The sequence below is a fragment of the Hemitrygon akajei genome, chromosome 27 (genome assembly GCF_048418815.1).
Source record: "Hemitrygon akajei chromosome 27, sHemAka1.3, whole genome shotgun sequence".
Classification (NCBI taxonomy): domain Eukaryota; kingdom Metazoa; phylum Chordata; class Chondrichthyes; order Myliobatiformes; family Dasyatidae; genus Hemitrygon; species Hemitrygon akajei.
Genome location: NC_133150.1, coordinates 19540922 through 19550646, shown reverse-complemented (window position 1 = coordinate 19550646; position 9725 = coordinate 19540922). Strand labels below are relative to the sequence as shown.

Genomic DNA, 9725 nt, shown 5'->3' with positions numbered 1-9725 from the left:
CCATCACTAAATATCAAGTCATTGTCTACACTAAAAGCAGAAGTATCGCTTTCGCCTGAGATTGTATTTTCGAAGCAGACTATTACTAACAACGGCTTCAAACATTCTTTGAACGTTATCGCAGAGAAGCCACTGGGCTCCGAGTCAAACTTCTAAAACACAAAGTTCTTCTAAAGCACCAACGAGAAAATTCTCAGGGACACAAATCCCTTGTTAATAAACAATGGTTGATTGAGTTTTACACAATAATTGCAGGGTCAAACTGGAACTCTGGTAGAAACTGAAAACTCTTCGAATTATTACTTTTCCCTATAAAAGAAGGCGGCAGACGCGAGTGCTTTCCGTTTTCACCACTGGGCTACAGCGCCCTCCTGTGGTATGACACAAAATATTCCCAGGATTAAATAGTTTATAGTTTCCTGATGGTACGGAATATGCTAAAATACTTTGCACCCAAAGATATTGTTTTCTAACGAAGATATGATATTTATATAAACAAATATATAAACAAAGATTGCACTACCTGTATGTATAATCTATATTTTCATTTATATTTATCATTATTATTGTTATGAGCAGAGAGACAACATCTGCCGGAAGTAAATTCCTTGTATGTGCATAGGTACTTGGCGATTAAAGTCTGATTCTGATTCTGATATTGTTTATGTTGAAGATTCTGGGGTCCGCGAGCTTTGCGGACTTCTTGTGCATTTCATGGCTTTCTGGAGAAGACAAATATCAGAGTTGTACACGCATACTTTACCTACAGAATGAACCTTGAAATATTCAAAATCCTATAGACAATGAATCAATGATCAACCAATCTGAATTGGCTTAAATGTTAAATAGTTTCCTTTAGAACCCGCTTTGTGAAAGTTTACAGCCAGCTGAACAGACATCAAAAAGACAAATCTATAAACACAGCACTGAGATAGCAAAGATCATAAAATCAAGTACGGCTTGCTACCACCTGCGCCAGTGTTAGGTTTAATAGGGTAGAAATTGTTAATATCTGATATATTTTACTGAGCCCTGTTAATTCAAATAGAAATGTCATTTCCTATATTATAAGAATATCAAATTTTAAAATATTACTGTCCGTGTAAATCTTCAGGTTGCAAATTTGCACTGTCAGTGCTGTGTTCCAGATTGATTGGATGATCATGCGTCGCATATCCATTTGAGAAACGTGCAGAAGAGTAAGATCACAAGAAGTAGAAGTGTAAGTGGTCCAGATACACTCAGTGACCTCTTTATTAGGTACAGGAGTGGATCCACTATGGACTTCCGCTGCTGCAGCCCATCCACTTATGCATTCAGGTATGCTCCTCCGCAAACCCCTGTTGTAACATGTGGTAATTTGAGTTACAGTTGACTTCCCGTCAGCTTGAACTACTTTAGCCATACTCCTCTGACCTCTCTCATTAACAAGGCATTCTCATCCACAGAACTACCACGCACTGTGTGTGTATGTATGTGTGTGTGTGCGTGTGCGTAGATATATAGTTTTCCACACTATTCTTTGTAAACTCCAGAGACTGTTGTCCATGAAACCCCAGTAGATCAGCAGTTTCTGAGATACTCAAACCAATCCATCTGGCACTAACCATCATTCCACGGTTAAAGTCGCTTAGAACACATTTCTTCCCCGTTGTTTGGTCTGAAGGACAACTGAGCCTCTGGACCATATTTGCGTGCTCTTAAGTATGGAGTTGCTGCCACACGATTGGTTGGTTAGATATTTGCACTAACAACCAAGTGTACGGACGTTCCTAATGAAGAGGCCACTGAGGTTATTCAGTGAGATCAGATATGATCATTTACATTATGATTTTCATCTCATCCACTCTACAGCCTCTTCGTCCCCTCATCTGCTGCAAGTATTTGGTAGCTGGAGGAACTCGGGCTCAAAGTTGATGATCTGGAATATGAGTTTCAAGCATTGTGGTTTATTAGGGAGGGGGGAGAGAGTTGCCCGGATAACTGTGTTTCAGGAGGCAACCACAGCAATTAGATTGACTGGTTCAAATTCAATCTGTGGGTGGGGACAAGAGGGTGTGAATGTTTGTGAGGCAGATCGAGGGATCCAAGAGGTGGTTCTGGAAGCACCTGAGACATTGAGCTTGCCCAGGTGGTCTGAGATTGTTGCTAGCTGTGTGGGTGAGTGTGGGGGCTGCAGGGAGGACAAGCAGCCAAACTGTGGCACGATCATTCAGGGAGCCATTCAAGAGGGAGGAAGGAAGAGAAACAGTTGTACGTAGGGATACTATACTCAAGGGAATAGGCACAATTCTCCGTAACAAGGAGAAGAGTCCCAGAGGCTGTGTTGTCTGGCTTGTGCCTAGGTTCAGGACACCTGATTTGATTTGCAGAGGAATTTGGAGTGGAAGGGGAAGAGTCCAGGTTTTGTGGTCTGTGTGGGTACCCACGACATCAGAAGAACAAGGAAAGAGATCCGAAATTAGAACACAGGGACTGAATTAAAATGCAGAACCAAAAAGGAAATAAACTTTGGATTGTGACCTGAGAAATTGGCAAAGGGTTAATAAGATCAAGGGGCTAAATGCATGGCACAGACATAGGTGTGGAGGAAGACAATAAGACTATAAGGTATAGAAGCAGAATTAGGCAACTTGGCCCATCAAGTCTGCTCCACCACTCCATCATGACAGATACATTATCCCTCTCAATCTCATTCTCCAGCCTTCTCTCTGTAATCTTTGACATCCTGCCTAATCAAGAGCCTATCAACCTCTGCTTTAAATATACCCAAAGATTTGCCTTCACAGCCATCTGTGGCAATTAATTACACCGATTCTGTACCATCTGGCTGAAGAAATTCCTTATCTCTGTTCTAAATGGATATCCCTCTATTCTGAGGCTGTGATCTCAGGTCCTAGACTCCCCCACTATAGAAAATATCCTTTCCACATCCATTCTATTCAGGCCTTTCAATATTTGAGAGGTTTCATTGAGATCCTCCCCTAATTCTTCTAATCTCCAACAAACAGAGGCCCAGAGTATCAATCGCTCCTCATACGTTACCTCTTTCATTCACAGAATCATTAATGCAAATCTCCTCTGGAACCTCTCTAACGTCAGCACATATTTTCTTAGATAAGGGGCCCAAAATTGCTCACAATACTCCAAGTGCAGTCTGACCAATGCCTTATAAAGTCTTGATTTTATATTTTAGTCGTCTTGATAGAATATTAACATCGCATTTTCCTTCCTTATCACTAACTTAAACTGCAAGTAAACCTGCAAGGAATCCTACAAAAGGATGCCCAAATCCTTTTACACCTCTGATTTCTGAATGTTCTCCTTGTTTAGAAAATAGCCTGCACCTTTACTCTTTCTACCAAAGTGCATGACTAAACCACTTCCCTATACTATATCCATCTGCCATTTCTTTGCCCATTCTCCCAATCTGTCAAAATCCTTCTTCAGACTCCCTACTTCCTCAACACTGCCTGACCCTCCACATATCTTCATATCATCCACAAACTTGGCCACAAAGCCATCAGTACCGTCACCCTAATCATTGACATATAACATGAAGGAGTGGTCCCAACACTTAACCCTGCAGAACACCGCTAGTCACCAGCAGCCAACCAGGAAAAGCTCCCTTTATTCGCACTCTTTTCCTCCTGCCATTCAGCCGATCTTCTATCTGTGTCAGTGTCTTCCCTGTAAAAACATGGGCTCTTATCTTGTTAAGCAGCCTCGTGTGTGGCACCTTGGCCAAGACCTTCTTAAAATCCAAGTAAACAACATCCACTGACTCTCCTATGTCTATCCTGCCTGTTATTTCCTGAAATAATTCAAACAGATTTGTCAGGCAGGATTTCCCCGTAAGGAAACTAAGGAGGGAGCTGTTCTAATGGGAGGGGCTCCACCTGAACCATGATGGATCCTGGCGAATCGCACAACTAAAGCTTGTGGATGGGCCTTTAAAATAAATAGTTGGGGCTTAGAAAAATATGGATTAAAGGGAAGAAGAGTGCAGGAGAGGTATGGAAGTCACCGGAATGAGAAATAAAGACAAAGAGTTTTGAAAGGATAGGAATTTAACTTAAGGCAACATGAGAAGCAAATGTGTGGCAAATACAGGACTGAAGGTGTTATGCTTGAATGTGTGACTACGCGAAATAAGGTAATTGCTCTTGTATAACATCACTGAGATGTGATTGAAAACAGGTTACAGCTAGGAACTAATATCCAAGGATACACAAAGAATCGCAAGGACACGCTTGGTGGGAAAACAGGGTGACGTGGCTTTGTTGGTATCCTTAGAAAGAAGTGACAAAAGATCAGAAGATAGAGAATTGTTATGGATGGAGTTAAGAAACTGCAAGTGTAAAAAGGGTCTTTTGGGCCTATTATCTAAGAAAAGGTGTGCTGGAAAACATACTGTATATGGGCCTCCAAACTGTGGCCAGGATGTGGGGTAAAAGTTGCAACAGGGAATAGAAAAAGCACATAAAAACAGCAACATTATGATGGTCGTGGGGGATTTTATCATGCAGGAGGATTGGGAAAATCATTTTGGTGCTGTATCCCAAGAGAAGGACTTTTTGAAATGCTCTATTTTTAGAGCAGGTTGTAGTTGGGCCCACTTGGAAAACGGCAATACTGGATTGGGTGTTCTGTATTGAACCAGATTTGATCAGGGAGCTTAAGTTAATGGAGAGTTTGCATAAGGACTTGGACAGGTTGAGATCAGGAGAAGTGGTAGATGGAATACAGCGGCCATGAACTTTGGTGGAAGGAGAATGGTGCAGACTATTTTCTAGATGAGAGGCAAATTCAGAAACTGGAGGTTTCCGCCTCCCAGTGCAGGATGCAGGTTTACTTGCAGGCTGAGTCCGGCGAGAAAGGCAAACGTTAGCATTCATTTTGATAGGACTAGAATGAAAAAGCAAAGATGTAATGCTAAGTCTTTATAAGGCATTGGTCAGACCACACTGTCAGCAGTTTTGGGTCCTTTTACCTGGGAAATGATGTGCTACCACTGGGGAGGGTCCAAAGGATGATCCCAAGAATGAAAGTGTTAATGTGTGGCTCAGGGCCTGTATTTGCTGGAATTTAGAAGAATGGGGGAGGAGTGGGGGAGTAGATCTCATTGAAATCTACTGGACGTTGAAAGGCCTACGTGGGGTGGACGTGGATATTTCCAATAGGGGAGAGTCTAGGACCAGGGGGAGCTGCCTCAGAATACAAGGACATCCCTTTAGAGCAAGGAATCTTTTAGCCAGACAGTGGTGAATCTGTGCAGTTCACTGTCACGGATGGCTGTGATGGCCAAGTCATTGGCTATATTTCCGACAGAGGTTGATAAGGGCACTGAAGGTTACTGGGAGAAGGCAGGAGGATGTAGTTGAGAGGGAAAAGAGATCAGCCATGATTGCATGCTGGAGCAGACTCGATGAGCTGAATGGTCTAAGTCTGCTAACGTGTCTTCTGGACTTGCTCGTGATACCACCACAATGGCAATTCAAGTATTAATTGAATATAAGGATGTCTTAGGCATAATACTATTAAATCTCAGCTAATTGCAGGGATCTACAAGTCATGTGAAAATAATGTAGGGAAGGTGATAGTATAAATAACAGAAAGAGTGCAACAAAGAGACAGAGAAAGATACATAACCGTGGAGATGAACAGGTTTCCCTCTCTTCCACAGCAGCAGGTTACAAATATTTCTCCGTCTTACCAGAATATATATTCGTGAGAGTGACTCCTTGCTCCACAACATTATGTTAACATATTTTTTGGTTCAAGCCCTGCAAAGTTTTGTCGAGCACTTGTACCTGAGCAATCCTGCAAACAAGCAAATGTGGTTATCGAATTTCTGTTTGTGGGTGCATTCTATAAGCCGGCTGGATGGCGCTTTTCCTAAAATCTGACAGGGACTGTAAGAATAATGTGGTGCCTTAAGCATTCCATCTTCTTTTTCATTCTTTGGACATGGATCAATATTATGGAACCCAACTTTCATTCTCACTTTCCAGCTGTGATTGCACCTGCATGATGGAAGAGAAGGAGAAGCATTGTGCAGAGCGCAAGTCTTGAGTGAAGGCATGTTTGATTTGTCTCCTGATATCGTCAGACATCCATGCTTTAACATTGTGCATTAATAGGTAAGATGGCTATAATTAAGTAATATCTACCTTTTCCATCTACAACCTGCTTTATGTCAGATGAACATCTGTTTCTTTCACACGCTGTTCCTTTTGGACTGTAAATTAAACTAATGATCATATCTTTTGCCTTCTGAAAGTTTACTTTTAAGCTGTGCTTGATCAAGCATTAATGTGCTATTTAATGGGGGAGGAGGGAGTGGATCGGGCTCCTCCAGACTGTGTGTGGCCTCACTATGACAGTAACGAGAATGTTAATGGGAATGGGAAGATGATTTGAAATGGATGGTCTCCAGGAAATCCCACCTTTTGTGGCAGAAGGTGCTTGTTGAAGCAATCCCCCAATCTATGAGCAACCCCATCATTTTTGACACTAGGGATAGCTACCTCTTACAGAAAATAGCTTCACTTCATGCACTGGATACTTCTGGGAGAAGACTTGCCCTGTGTAGATGATCTGAGAATACCAAATTCAAAACCCCAGAAGCATTGTTCAGATTGAATCCACCTGTCAGTCAGGTACAAGAGGCATAGGGCATCACAAATTCAGATGCACTTTTAGGTATACTGAATGCTATCAGGAAAATAAAGGCTCTTCTTCCTCTTGCAATGAAGTGAAACTTTGGAGCAAATAATGCAATTTCAATGACACAAGATCTTGGAACTTGGAATGTGATTATTGTTAAGTAATTAGCATAAGCCACCAAGTTCATTTCTATGGTTACACATTTCTATAAATGACAAAGTTTTCATAGAAACATAGAAAACCTACTGCACAATACAGGCCCTTCGGCCCACAAAGTTGTGCCAAACATGTCCCTACCTTAGAAATTACTAGGCTTACCCATAGCCCTCTATTTTACTAAGCTCCATGTACCTATCTAAAAGCTTCTTAAAAGACCCTATCGTATCCGCCTCCACCACCGTTGCCGGCAGCCCATTCCATGCACTCACCACCGTCTGAGTTTAAAACTTACCCTTGACATCTCCTCTGTACCTACTCCCCAACATTTTCATTGATAGTTATTTCAATGTGACAGAATTTGTTTCTACAGTGAATTAATTGTGTAGCAGATTAAATTGTGGATGTATACAACAGTGGGTGAATTTGAATAATTTAGGTAAATTCATTGTCACTTAATGGGGAAGGAGAATAAACTGGCAGGTGATAGGCAAAACCCAGGGCAGGTGGATGAGGGTGTGGGCGATGAAATAAGAAGCTGAGAGGCGATAGCCAGAAGAAGGAATGGACTGAAGGAGGAATAACAGTGGGCCATGGAAGAAAAGGAAGGAGGTGGTGCACTAGAGAAAGGTGATAGACAAAAGAGAAGAGGAGTAGGAGGGGAACCAGAATGGGAAATGGAAAAAGTGAGATGGGGTGGGTGGGCAGCAGAGAAGTTATTGGAAGCCAAGAAATAGATGTTTGTGTCATCAGGTTGGAGGATACCCAGACAGAATATGAGGTGTTTCTCCTCCAGACTGTGTGTGGCCTCGCTATGACAGTAACGAGAATGGGAATGGGAAGATGAATTGAAATGGATGGTCTCCAGGAAATCCCACCTTTTGTGGCAGAAGGTGCTTGTTGAAGCAATCCCCCAATCTATGAGTAAATACGAGGAAACCTGCAGATGCTGGAAATTCAAACAACACACACAAAATGCTGGTGGAACACAGCAGGCCAGGCAGCATCTATAAGGAGAAGCACTGTCGACGTTTCGGGCCGAGACCCTTCGTCAGGATTAACTGAAAGAAAAGGTACTAAGAGATTTGAAAGTAGTGGGGGGAGGGGGAAATGCGAAATGATAGGAGAAGACCGGAGGGGGTGGGATGAAGCTAAGAGCTGGAAAGGTGATTGGCAAAAGTGATACAGAGCTGGAGAAGGGAAAGGATCATGGGACGGGAGGCTGCGGGAGAAAGAAAGGGGGAGGGGGGGAACACCAGAGGGGGATGGAGAACAGGCAGAGTGATGGGCAGAGAGAGAGAAAAAAAACAAACAACTAAATATGTCAGGGATGGGTTGAGAAGGGGAGGAGGGGCATTAACGGAAGTTAGAGAAGTAAATGTTCATGCCATCAGGTTGGAGGCTACCCAGCCGGTATATAAGGTGTTGTTCCTCCAACCTGAGTGTGGCTTCATCTTGACAGTAGAGGAGGCCATGGATACAGAATGGGAATGGGACGTGGAATTAAAATGTGTGACATATCAGAATGGGAATTGTTGACTTCATTAACTTTGCCTTCAACTTTCACCCTGCCCTCAAATTTACCTGGTCCATTTCTGACACCTCCCTCCCCTTTCTTGATCTTTCTGTCTCCATCTCTGGAGACGGCCTATCTACTGATATCTACTATAAGCCTACAGACTCTCACAGCTACCTGGACTATTCCTCTTCCCATCCTGTCTCTTGCAAAAATGCTATCCCCTTCTCACAATTCCTCCGTCTCCACCGCATCTGCTCTCAGGATGAGGCTTTTCATTCCAGGACGAAGGAGATGTCTTCCTTTTTTAAACAAAGGGGCTTTCCTTCTTCCACTATCAACTCTGCTCTCAAATGCACCTCTCCCATTTTCCGCACATCTGCCCTCACCCCATCCGCCCGCCACCCCACTCGGGATAGGGTTCCCCTTGTCCTCACCTACCACCCCACCAGCCTCCAGGTCCAACGTATAATTCTCCATAACTTCCGCCAGCTCCAATGGGATCCCACTACCAAGCACATCTTTCCCTCCCACCATCTTTCTGCTTTCTGCAGGGATCGCTCCCTACGCAACTCCCTTGTCCACTCGTCCACCCCCATCCCTTCCCACCGATCTCGCTCCTGGCACTTATCCTTGTAAGCGGAACAAGTGCTACACCTGCCCTTACACTTCCTCCCTCACCACCATTTAGGGCCCCAGACAGTCCTTCCAGGTGAGGCGACACTTCACCTGTGAGTCGGCTGGTGTGGTATACTGCGACTGGTGCTCCAGGTGTGGCCTTTTATATATCGGTGAGACCAAACGCAGACTGGGAGACCGTTTCGCTGAACACCTACGCTCAGTCCGCCAGAAAAAGCAGGATCTCCCACTGGCCACACATTTTAATTCCACGTCCCATTCCCATTCTGATATGTCAATCCATGGCCTCCTCTACTGTCAAGATGAAGCCACACTCAGGTTGGAGGAACCTGATGGCATGAACATTGACTTCTCTAACTTCTGTTAATGCCCCTCCTCCCCTTCTTACCCCATCCCTGACATATTTAGTTGTTTGTTTTATTTTCTCTCTCTGCCCATCACTCTGCCTGTTCTCCATCTCCCTCTGGTGCTCCCCCACCTCCCCCTTCCTTTCTCCCTAGGCCTCCTGTCCCATGATCCTTTCCCTTCTCCAGCTCTGTATCACTTTCGCCAATCACCTTTCCAGCTCTTAGCTTCATCCCACCCCCTCTGGTCTTCTATCATTTCGCATTTCCCCTTCCCCCCACTACTTTCAAATCTCTTAGTATCTTTCCTTTCGGTTAGTCCTGACGAAGGGTCTCGGCCCGAAATGCCGACAATTCTTCTCATAGATGCTGCCTGGCCTGCTGCGTTCCACCAGCATTTT

General features: G+C 43.8%; 1 long non-coding RNA gene across 1 annotated transcript in view; it reads left to right on the top strand.

Moving 5' to 3' along the window:
* LOC140717160 (uncharacterized) overlaps window positions 1-9725 on the top strand; it is a 32407-nt gene that overhangs the window by 5093 nt on the left and 17589 nt on the right. The window contains exon 3 of the long non-coding RNA XR_012096468.1: window positions 6015-6143. This is a non-coding gene — a long non-coding RNA (uncharacterized lncRNA). The remainder of the gene's footprint in view (window positions 1-6014; window positions 6144-9725) is intronic.